At 40.4% G+C, this 12,654-nt stretch overlaps 1 protein-coding gene across 2 annotated transcripts in view; it reads right to left on the bottom strand.

The window, feature by feature from the left end:
- SPATA5 (spermatogenesis associated 5) overlaps positions 1–12,654 on the bottom strand; it is a 332,854-nt gene that overhangs the window by 6,655 nt on the left and 313,545 nt on the right. The window lies entirely within an intron of this gene.

Below are 12,654 nucleotides of genomic sequence, written 5' to 3'. Positions count from 1 at the left end.
AATTCATCATTCTGCTGGCATCACATTCAAAACCACACGTGGTCTGGGACTGGTCAGTGATGGGGGAATTCTGGTGAATTTCTCCCATGAGGCTATAGAAGAATCTCACGAGAAGATGTGTAGAATAGATGAATTTGAATCACAGACTGTCTGGAATGTTAAACCAACCCGTTTAGAAAGAAAACTCTTGGCACTAGAACACCTTAACATCTTTGGCAAAAAAGATTTTGGAAGCTTTCCCCTAATCCCTTCACCATGTCCTCCTCTTCCCCCATGGCTGCAGACTAGATCATTTAAATGAATTATTAGCCAACTACCAGCAAAGTTGCTTTCGCCATTAGGCTGTAACTGTTTTGGCTGGCTCTGTAAAACTGGGTGTCTGTTGTCTGTGTTCTTTTTCAGTTTTGATTAAAAAACAAATACCCAGCCTTTTAAGATCTATATATGCCTTGCTGCAAAAGTGCGAGTTGGGAAAATGAGAAAATGAGACAAAAGACAAGCAGAGTGGGCCCAAGATTTCACCGTCAGAGCTAAACTAAGACACATTGTTATTGCGGTGACCACGATACCCATTTATTTGGTGCCAGCATGTCACAAATTCCCTTCCCAGGGATTCTGTAATAATAATAGAGCTATCAGAGATCTGAAAAACAACATAAAATAAGCAGGAACTCTCTGTATGAAAGATTTAGGCATATTTGAACTGAGTTCCTAAGAGGTAGGAAAGGAAAAGATTTTTCATGAAAATGTTCAGAGATCTTCAAAACAAAGTCACTGGGGAAAATAGTAATCGTTTTCAAATACAGGCAAAAAGTACCTCAGTGAGGAAAGAGGACATATAAGTATGAATTTTCATGCTATGCTTGCCCTCTGAAAAAAGCAGTGCCTTTAGAACAACAATACAGCAATAACTGGATTACGTGAGACAACTCCACTTGGGAGGGGTGTGGGGAAGCAACTTCCCAGGATGAGAAGGCTCTTGACCATTGAACCTTGGGAAATCTAATTACCTCACTTTTAAATGCAAAAGGGCAAAAGAGGCAATTGTGCAGAATTCTGAATGCCATGAAGAATAAGAACAATGTCTTACTTCACTGTGGAAAAAAAAAATGAAACCTCTCATACATAGCCTATGGTTCTTTCCCCCAATCCACCACGAGACAAGAAGAGTTTAAACAGGTGGCCCAGCTTAGCAAAAGAGAAACGGGCGTATTGCGAAAATTAAAACCCACATCGTTTCTAAGCAGGCAGTAGTAATTAAAAAAAAAAAAAAATGATGTGATAAACAGTCAAGGCAAAGACTTTACCAAAACCTAATCGGTAGGAAGGAAAACCTGAAGAGTTGGACGCTACTTCCGGTATTCATCGACCCGTGCTATAACCCTGCCCTTGCTCTTTCCAGTTTGGCAGTAGCACCATCTTCTTTCCTGGGGCGCTGAAAGACTAGGAACCCCACTATTGATTTAAGTACAGTTGCTTCCATTTCCAGGGTAGGTAGTATGGCCTGGGTAGGTAGTATGCGCCCTCCTTTTCCGTTGACCGTAAGCAGATTATGGGAAGGACATCAGCAACACAAATCCACGAGCAGCTTATAAGGCTGGGAAAAAGGCACGCTGCCCCAAGGAGGCCTAATCAGGGAGCTAAAAACTGCTCACTTCCCACAGGCAGGCTGACATTCTAACAGAACTGCCGTCACGAAGTTCCCAAGTGCCTCGCAGAGGTTATCTGTGTCTTCCAAAGGAAGGCGGGAGGGTAACAAAGTCCCGAAGGCAGCTTAGCCCACAGCTGAAGTTCTGCTGGGTTCCCGTCACCCCACTCTGCAGGCAAAGAAGGCGCTCAGATCTGAGGAGAAAAAGAAGTGGGCGATTTTAAATGTGCTAGAGGAGAAGGCGTCTGCACAGGGTGACCTCCCGGGACGAGAAACGTGGCTCTGGGTGGCTGAATGCGAACACCTAGTTCCCTGGGGTCCTGGCAGAGCTGCTTCAACGCTCTTGGGGCAACGGCCACTGCCGCCTCAGGATTTGTAAAGTCGAGGACAAGGACAGGGCCCGGCGGCAATCCTCCGCGCGGGCAGAGAGCGTCGTTAGAGAGGGGGCCGGGGAGGAGAGAAGCCGCAGCCGGCCCCGGCAGCTGCACGGAATCCACGCGGAGCCAGAGCCGAGCTTCCCTGGCCCCGCGGCGGGCGCACCTCGGCTGCTCCTGCTGTTGGGCAAGAAGAAAGCGCGCCTTCCAGTGAGGCCTAAATATGCTTTTCAGCTTCTTTGTATTTCAAGTGTACTAAATAGCTTTAAAGAATCTACCAAAAGAAATGGGGCTGCAGTGCTTTAAAAAGTCTTAGGTATTTTCAAGAAAGTGGTTTTTGTGTAAAGCATCTTCTGTCTGGAACACCTGTGACCTGTTGAGCTTAATTGGGCTGCAGCTGGCGCTGATTGTGGCGCAGCCGCCGGCGGCCGCGGGCGGACATTGTGTGCGCTCCCGCCCGCCCGCCCCCTCGCCTTTCTTTTCTCTTTCACAGCCCCGCGACCTCCTTCCCCTGTGTGTCTGAGGGATTAGGAGCCCAGTAGAGAGTGGTGTCCTGCTGTTTGCGAACAGCGTGCACTGGAGGTGCTTCAAGGAGGAGGCTACCTGGGAGATAATGTGCTCCCGTGGACGCCGAGGGCCCATTCTCCCCGGCCCATTGAGACGTGCTGAAAGGTGGCTGAATGGCCCGGGCATGAAAGATGGGACTGAAGGGAGCGCAGCAGGCTTCTGGCCGCGGAGCAGCAGATGGAAGTCAGACTGTCACGGGCGGGCACGCACGGCCAGGGCTGCCCCAAACTGCCAAGAAAGCAGCTCCGGGAGCGCAAAACAGGGCGGGAATTCAGAGGGGAAGCCAGTGGCACTTCTTTGGGGTACTTTAGAATGACACCTAACCACAACGTGCTGAGGTGGAAATGAGGGTCTTAGGGGGGCAAATTCCAGATTTAAGGAAACTACCTAACTGTTGCCCTTGGGTTAAAGTCCCTTGAATTGTCTGCAGAATAAACCCTAGCATAATCCATCCATCTGGGATTATGTTAGGGTCATACTATTTAGAATGCCACACAGAATGCCACTGAGTCAAAAGAAAGTAAGAATTTCTGTAAAAACACATGAAAGCACAATGACATCAAAGAAGGTGGGAAAAGCCCTTGGTTGCTGAATTTTACTGATTTCAAGTTATTCTGAGGTCTCTAAAATATATAGCTGAAGTATATGTACAGCAAGTGAGCAACCTTCTTCTGCGTGGAGGCCACACTAGTTCTTACTTTGTAAAAATTTACAAAGGAATCCATCATTCCACAGAGCCTTGGGGCAGGAAAGATACGGAGTTTTCATTCTTATTGTTTCTACAGCCATCTGCACTTAGGGGAATTTTAAATGTTTCTAACATTAATTGAACCATACAAGATCAAAAAGGGTATTTTTAGTTTTGAAGAAAACATACCAAGTGTTATAGGAATGGAGAAAGCAGGAACCACATGGCAGGGAAGGAGAGGGGTGAGAGGGCAAATAGATGGTTGAACCCCTATTCATTCCTTTATCCAAGAAGTCTTTATTGACCACTTACAAGGTCCCAGAAACAAGGTACCCAGGGGAATATAGTGGTGAAGAAAACAAAATGCTTTCATGGAACAAGATGTACAGACTACTGGCTAACCTATTTACTCTTCAAGGTTCAGTGTAAATGTTTCCATTGGGAGGCATTCCTGGAGGCAATTTCACTTAACTCCCCAGGCCTGATTGCTTTAGGATCACTTGTTTTATGGTCTGGTAGCAACCTGAACTATTCTATCATGTTCCAATTGTCAGCAGGGATATAAAGTTATTTGTGGTAAATGTCTATCTCCCTCACTAGACTGGAATTCCCATGGAGGCTCTTTAGTCTTTGCTACGCTCTATTCCTCAAACATACCAGGTTAGCATGTCTCTTGACCTTTGGGAATCTGCAAAAAAGGTCTCTCGCTGAGGTCATCTCTGAACAGTGATATAAATTAATTTTTGCCTTAAAACACACACACACACACACACACACACATCCTGCTGTTGACAACTGCAGGCTAGATAATTATCTACTATGGACTAAAAAAGTAAAAATGTCTTGAGAACAATGGGTCATCCTAGTTGAGGCGTATATTTGTGAATCTTAATGCTGATGACCAGGCTATGGCCAGAAAGCTAGAAGAGGCACAAGACTTTGGGTAAAAGCATCCAGGATGGGGGGAGCTTGAGGTTGGCCCCAGGAAAAGAGGAGAGAAAGAGCAGGGCAGGGCATGTTCTTGGGAGATGAGACCCAGCAAAGGTCAGCCTGCTGTAGGACTCCCCTTTAAGTCTGGAGGGTTTGATTCTTCATGCCAGTGTTGTGGGAGATAGGGAGATAGTGGCTGGGGTCAAGGTGAGTGGGTGGAGGGTTTAGGTAGTGTGTTAAACCACATCCTGTGTCTCCTCACATCTTGCTCCCACCCACCCCCAACACAAACATAAAATGCCTCCTTGGAAACTCTGTAGCCTCAGAGATGCCCTGGGTGGCCTTCTTTGCATTCTAATTTGTGATCTTTGAACATTCACAAAGTGGAGTATTATTTGGGAGTTAGAACCTTTTCCCCCTTTATAGCCAGTCCTTTCTTATTTTTTATTTTTGAACTATAATTGACATATGACATTATATTAGTTTCAGGTATATAACATGATTCAGTACATGTATTATTGTGAATGATCACTATAGTATAACACCTATCATCACTGCACTTTTTTGTGTGTGATGAGGACTTTTAAGATGTACCCTCTCAGTTACTTTCAAATATATAATACACTATTATGAACTATGGTCACTATACTATACATTACCTCTCCAGGAAATACTTATTTCTTAACTGGAAGTTTGTAACTTTTGACCACCTTTGCCCATTCAGTCATGCTATACTGAGTTAATCTCTAATAAACTCCTTTCTTTTTTTCCATTTCTGAGCAACTGCATGCTGGTCCAACTGATCAGCAGTCTTGCATGGCATCTCTAAAATCATTTTAAAAAGTATGGTATCGTGTTAATGGCTATCTGTGTTAAACAGAAAAAAAAAAAAAAAAAAAAGACTTGACAATTTGTAGCTAACTGAGGGGCATCTGAAGATAGGTCCTGGTGAGCAAACACTAAGTATACCACCAGCACATGACAGGGAGTGAAAAGACAATACAATTACTTATCTTGTACTTATTTTATGGCTATCACATTTTATACAAAATATCACTTTTGTGCATTTATTGGCCATATAATAAAGATTTTTAACCTAGAGTCCTTAGATACCCAAATGGGTCTAAGGATATACTGAAACCTATGAAAACTTATACACAAATATTTTTTCTAGAGAGATGGTTCAAAGTGTTCATCATATTCTAAAAAGAAACCATTAACCCAAAAGTCTTAAGAACCATTGTTCTATATTTCATACCTTCCTAAATCCTATGAATGCTTCATAATAATATCTATCTTCCTCTTTCTAGAATGTATTTGCTAGAATTATCACAGTTGAGGAGTATAGCAGTTGCAATATGGAGTTAATCACTGTAAAGGGAAAGTAGTTTTTGCTTTTTTAGATCTTCCTCTTGTACCGTATAAACATTCAACAGCTGCCCCTAGGTATAACTTTCTTAGGTCTTTAGTGCCATGAAGAGGAACCTAAAGACCAATATCTTATTTTGCTTATTTAAAAAAAGCTAAGGTAATACACTAAGACTGCAAACTTAAGAATGCTAGTTAAGGAATGAAAAGCCAAGTACCCAAGATAAGATTAGAATTTACAAGTGACAAATATTAACTATGTGTAATTTTAGTTAACCCATAAATAAATTTTCAGATTTAAATACCTAATGTAGGTTTTGATATTTGGTAATAACATTATACATTGGGTATTTAGAAACTGATGGATTTGTTTTTTTATCTGCAAAATTATATGGCCTATTGTCTTGTAAGGAGTGAGACACACTTTGAGCTCTATTTACTGCATGTCCAGTAAAAAGAAAAAAAAATGATTTTACTGATTTGAAAGCCAGTAGTAAGATACAGCTCTTAAAAAAAAAAAAAAAATATATATATATATATATATATATATATATATATGATATAACTTAGAAGAAGTTACAAATACTTGTAAAAGCCACATAGCACAATCACTTTCATTAGTTACTCATAATCCAAGTCAAGGTGGGAAATAAAGATAATTTGGTTTATGAAGGCTTTAACCAAAACACTCATATGTTTCTCTCTTCTGACCATTAAGTCCATTACATAATGGATTATGAAACCTAAGCATTCCTTCTTAACTACTGTTAACCAAACTCCTTTGCAAAAATGCTTATGACAGAATAAGGCTTCTGTCAAGTTCAGCAATGAAAAAGCCAGAAAGTCTCCTAAAGAAAGACTGAAAAGTATCTACTTGTAAAGACCAAACTAAAAACTATGAGAAAGCCCTCAGAGCAATCAACAGACATGGAAACGGTTGTGGGAAAAGACGTAGAAGAAACTACTTATTGATAGTTAAGAAATCATGTTTCAAAAAAAAAATTAATTAAAATGGTGCCTTAAATTATACCTTAGTGGGACTGGTTTGGTTATGAGAAATGCAGCAGTTGGTACATGTTTAGAGCTAATGAGGGAATTTTATTTTATTTTTTTTAAAGATTTTATTTATTTGACAGAGAGAGATCACAAGTAGACAGAGAGGCAGGCAGAGAGAGAGAGAGAGAGAGGGAAGCAGGCTCCCTGCTGAGCAGAGAGCCCGATGCGGGACTCGATCCCAGGACCCCGAGATCATGACCTGAGCCGAAGGCAGCGGCTTAACCCACTGAGCCACCCAGGCGCCCTAATGAGGGAATTTTAAAGCACAGATTATTCTTCTAGTTTTTAAAACCTAAAGACACAAAATTGAGTGAATCTGAGTATGAGTATTTCAAGACTGTATCTATACTTCTACCTCATTTTATATTAGGTGAGCTTTCCTCAGATTTCTAATCATCAAAAAATGTATCATTGGGAAAAAACTAGTAGACATTTCTAATGATGGAATTTTTTTTCCCATAGAGATGAATCAACTGAACACAAGGGAATTATAATACAATGGAAATGATTTTGCAATCTTAATGTATCGTCTATTATAAATGATAAATATGAACATAAAAGCACTCTATAATGTTGTAAGTAGGGAAAATTGAAGCAAGTATCAAGACTTTCCTCTTAAGGGTGTACTTTTTCATTTGCAGATCTGATCACTAGACTTTAGATAGGGTACACCTGGTAATTGAGCACTTCCATTTTAGCACAGTGGTATCTAACTGGAAATAAACCCATACTATCTTTCCTAAGTGTGTTCAAGATGTCTATTGTACTCATTCCATATTTACACCAAAGAGTATGCAAGCCAAGGGAAATGCTGGATTATTTTACAGGTCTGTCCTGTTCTCTCCCCCATCCTACTCTGTTCTCTACTTTACACTATGTTCTCTATATCAACATATACACATATACATAGGAATGCAGACAACTGTGTATGTGCACATACACACACAAGCACGCATGCATGTGCACACTCATTTGCAGATGCAATGTAAGTTCACAAGATGTGATGTAAGTTTAAGCACTAAAGGGGCACATAGGTGGCTCTGTGGGTTGAGCAGCTGACTCCTGATTTTAGCTCAGTTGTGATCTCAGGGTTGAGGGATCGGACCCCGCATGGGGTTCTGTGCTCAGTCTGCTTGTCCCTATTCCCGCTCCCCCTCTTGTGCTGTCTCTTTAAAATAAATAAATAAATAGTCTTTAAAAAGTGTGACATACATTTTACCATCAGTAGTTCTGAAGCCCAGCATTTGTAAATCTTTTAAAAATAAACTGAGCTTTTAAAATCCCATCACTCTGGCAGCAACCCAGCATAGCTATGACTTTAACAAAAGATTTCTGTAATAAAACGAGATTTTACATGCTGAAACAAAATATTTTAAAACATCTTTCTGCCGACTGCTCATTTCAGTAATATTTGTGGAATTTAAAACCCACACATGCATACACAAATGTTCCCATGGAAGATTAGGCTAAGTTTTAGGTTAACCTCAGAATTATTAAATTTTTATATCAATCTTTTAATGAACACTTTTCATTTATTTTCTTTAAGAAGAAACCCAAGTCTTGAAAGACTTTCAGGCCATGTATTCTTTAATTGCCATAACAAATGCGGCCAGGCTAACTTTAATCAAAGGAGACTCATGAGTAGTTTTCACACTACATTTGTGAATGCCTCTGAGCAAGGTGGACTGAATTCTGCCTCAGCTTCTCTTATGTCTGCAAAAATGTGTAATCAGCTGTGACATCTGCTGTATATTAGGGCTAAACTGCTAGGGACAGAAACCTAATTTGAATCAAAGGGAGGTATTTATTATAAGGATATTATTGAATCTAACAGAACCTAAGGACAAGAGTGAGGCTGGGCTCAGCCGACCAACTGGAACCAGAGACTGGGACGTTATCAGGACTCTCTCTCCCTAATTTTGATCTTGGCTTCTCTCTGTACTTGGTTGGGTTGAGTTTTAGTCCTCCTTAAGTACAGAGTGGTTTTTCCCACATGGAAGAAAACATGGCAAAAATGTTTTATATCTTATAGCTTCAGCTACCACAAAGTCCTCATTTTCTCAGTTCCGGTTATGAAAACTGTGGAAAGAAGCCTGAGTAGCCTGGTCCGATCACTGTGACTGGGGAAGAGAGTATGGAGATGGGGTCAAATTGAGGGAGATCATTCCTCTGTACCCAGATCAACTGTGTGTATGTGTGTGGTCACACTGGGATGACTGAGCAACTCTGTAGTTTTCTGGGGGCAGGAAGTGAAGATTTTTGGGGGCTGGAAGTACAGGTAATATAAGGCAGGCTTATGTTGGTGGGTGGAGGGAATGAGAGAGAGAATGCAAAAAGTGGCTTTTATACTCCTCTACATGTAAGTCAGTTTATGTGGCTTATATATCGCTTCCTCTCAAATGCTGTCTTGGCAACTTGTAGATTGTATTATCTCTAACCGTTCTGTTGAGAAGGTGCCACTCTGGAACTCATGCCCACTGGTGCAACTGTCTCCCTTGCTCCCAGCTGCCATTTTCTTAGACCACGCTGCTCATCAGGGGTCCAGATAACATTCTGAGTTGTACAACTGATTTCCAGGCCACAGATATTATCCAAAATATGATAAAGTTGAAAAGCCTTAGGGGCCACCAGTTAATTTCTTTGGAAATGATTCATGGAATCTATAGGAAAAATTAAAGCTGTTCTTTTGAATGATGATTTCAACATGGGTTATGGTCAATGCTATCTATATGTTAAATCCATTCTCTTTCTTAGCAACTGAGAAGTCACAGTGAAAATCAGAAAAGAAAGCAAACAAAAACTCAACTTTTTTGTGGGGGAGGGGTCATAAATAGCTAATAGATACAAGCCTCAAGTCTGGAGCTGTTTAGTTTGGAAGTTTATGGAAATTTCATTTGGAGACAGTCCCTAAATTCAATTGTAACTGGAAAAGCATGTAACTGGAAATGCGTGCTGACAAGGCCAACAGAGCAAGGGGAATGAAACAGACAGCATTCAAAGCTTGGAGGACTGACTTCATTCTACCAGCTAAGAGGCCGAAAGATGCTTGCAAGTGTCTTTCAGAACAGCCCCACCCTGCTTTGTAAACTTGCCCAATTCTTGCCGCTGAGAATAGAGGAGAAAGGGGAGATAGAGGAGACTAAAATCCTTAGCAAACATTTAGGGAGACAATAATTCCCCCCCTTATTTTCTTTTTAAACTACAGGAAATTCAAACATACACCACAGCAGAGAGGATAATGTACAGTGAACTCTCATTTGCCTGATACTTAGCTTTAGCAATGAGCAACCCATGCCTGATCTTGTTTCATCTTCACTCTAATCTTCACCCCAACACAACACTAGCTTTTTGAAGCAAATCCCAGAATCATAACATTCAATCCATAAATATTTCAGCATATATCTAAAGGAATTTTTAAAAAGATTTTATTTATTTGACAGAGAGAGAGCACAAACAGGCAAGCCACAGAGGGAGAGGAGGAGAAGCAGGCTCCCCACTGAGCAGAAAGCCTGACGTGGGGCTCAATCCCAGGATCCTGGGATCATGACCTGAGCTGAAGGCAGACGTTTAACTGAGCCGCCCAGGTGCCCCTAAAGGAATTTTTTTTTTTTTAAGAAAAATTTTTTAAAAGCATAACCACATCATTATTTCACATTAAAAATAGCAATTCTTTAATATTATCAATATTTAGTCAGTATTAAAATTTTGCCAATTACTCATAAATGTATTCCATGCTATTTTGTTTAGATTGGGATCAAAATAAGACCTACACTTTGTATTAGTTACTGTATCTCATCTCTAAAAAATTCTCTCCCTCTCTTCCTTACAATTTATGTTGAATAAACTAGATTATATGTCCTATGCAGTTTCTCACATTCTTTATTTTCTTGACAGCATCTCTGTGTGTGATTTAACACATTCCTCTGTCTCCTATATTTTCTGTAAGCTCACAATAAGATCTAGAGGCTTGAGTGGTTGGATATTTTGGGAACAAATACTTCATATGTGATGTTGGAATACATAGCGTTTAGTAATCTTTTATGGTTTAATAGTCACTTGTGAATGTCTAAGTTCTTCATTAAATATAGCAAAATGGTGCTATTTGTTATTCCTTCTCCATTTATTGGCTGGGATATATTTACAAAGGGAAGCTTTCCTTCCCCCTCTTACAATTCTCTTAGCATACTATTCACACTTCTCTCTGCCTTGCCTTTCTTTACTTAACAACTTTATCCTAGAAATCACTTTACAGCTACATAGAGAGCTATTTCTTATTTTGTTTACAACTGCACAGTTTATTCAATCAGGTCCCAAATACTGTACATTTGAGTTGTTTCCAGTCTTTTGTTCCCTTTTAAGATTCATTTATATGGTGGTCAAAGTCTAAAATGCTCAGGTAGTACAAAAGTAAAAAGCAAAGAACTGGTAAGATGCTCCTATTCACTGTAGCATGGATATGATTATAGAATCTTGTTTTTTAACCACTGCTCATTCAAAATTTTAGAAAAGGTGAGTCTTAAAAATCACATTTTCTGTCCCCCCCCCTTTTTTTGGCCTTTGTTCTTCCAATTTTCCACTTTTCTCAGCTTCAAACAGCCTGTGAAGGCCTCCAGCCTCTACCAGCTCCAGTCACCAATCAACCTCTCCACATAGGCAAGAGGCTTTACGTTACAGAACTCATCTGGCTTTTCTCTGAAATTTGGCTATTGAAGTTCACACTCTGTCACTGTGTCCTGGTGATCACTATTGCCACAAGCACTCTGTTATAATGGTTGTCCTAGTGGTAATGAGTAAAGTAGTGGAATTAAGGTGAACTCAGACACAGCAGCATGCTTGGGCTTAGGGAAGTGAAAACAGGAAAATCAGGACCCTTCTTTATCCTGGTGATTCAAACCAGTGTGGTTCTCCTATATCTATTTTTCATGTACGTGGTAATATGCTAGGAGTAGCTCCTAATTCTCAGAAGATCACATATTTATGTGCCGTAGACATTTCTAATACAGATCCGTTATACTTGGCCTCTGGTTTCTAGTCTTTTACCTATCACCTCTTGAAAAATGAATCTACTCTCCTCTCTTCAAACATCACTCCTATGCAAATGTCTTTGAAATATTCATCTTCAAGTTATGCCTCTGTCCAGGCACCTACAACCCGAAATATTTAACATCAAATGTGTCATCTTGATCTGCAAATTGCTTAAACCCATTGCTAATTTATCCTTTATTCTTTGCCCCATACCACTTGATCTGGCTAAATCTTCTGGATTAGATATTGATTTACCTGGAGTCATATGAAAACTGAGAATTGACAATCCTATCACAAGGGACTAACTGGTGGATAAAAGTTGGATTGGAGGTGATTCTTTAATAGCTATGCTTTGTCTGTAGGATAAATGCATTAGATAAAAACCTTTCCAGCATGCTGGTTAGGTATAAATATTTGTTAGTAACACTGGATATTTGGGGAAAAAAACAAACATAGGAGAAAAAAGGCCCCAAAAGCCAGGACAAATGAGTCCTGATTAACAAATGAAAACCAAGGAGATAAGCCTGGCCCCTGTCGGGAGAGCTAGTGATTAGATGTGAGGGGGCTCACAGCATATGCCAACAGAAATGCTGAGGGGTAGGTATGGTGGCCAGAACAAATGAGGTCAGCAGTGAGAAATCAGGTCAACCCTCCAGTACTCGAAAGACTCATGGAGAAGGATTGGCACTGTCACTCTCATGAGGCTCCAGGAAGCAGAAGTAGGACCAAAGCTGTAGGAGATAGGTTTCTGCTCAATAAAAGGAAGAAAACATATATGAATCATTTACAAGATGGCCAAATATGGAGATAGCTCTAGAGATAGTGAGTAAATGAACATATGACAGGCATACTGTAGATTTTACTCAAACACTGGAAATAAACTTTGTTTACATGGCAGACAAGAACATTCAATATGCTACTGCCACTCAATTTGCCCTATTCCATTTATTTGTACTTGCGCACTTACCTTTCCTTCTTGTTTCAATGGATGAACTATT

Source organism: Lutra lutra, chromosome 2 (assembly GCF_902655055.1).
Source record: "Lutra lutra chromosome 2, mLutLut1.2, whole genome shotgun sequence".
NCBI lineage: Eukaryota > Metazoa > Chordata > Mammalia > Carnivora > Mustelidae > Lutra > Lutra lutra.
The sequence above is the reverse complement of the archived record's forward strand: the minus strand, read 5'-3'. Positions and strand labels throughout refer to the sequence as shown.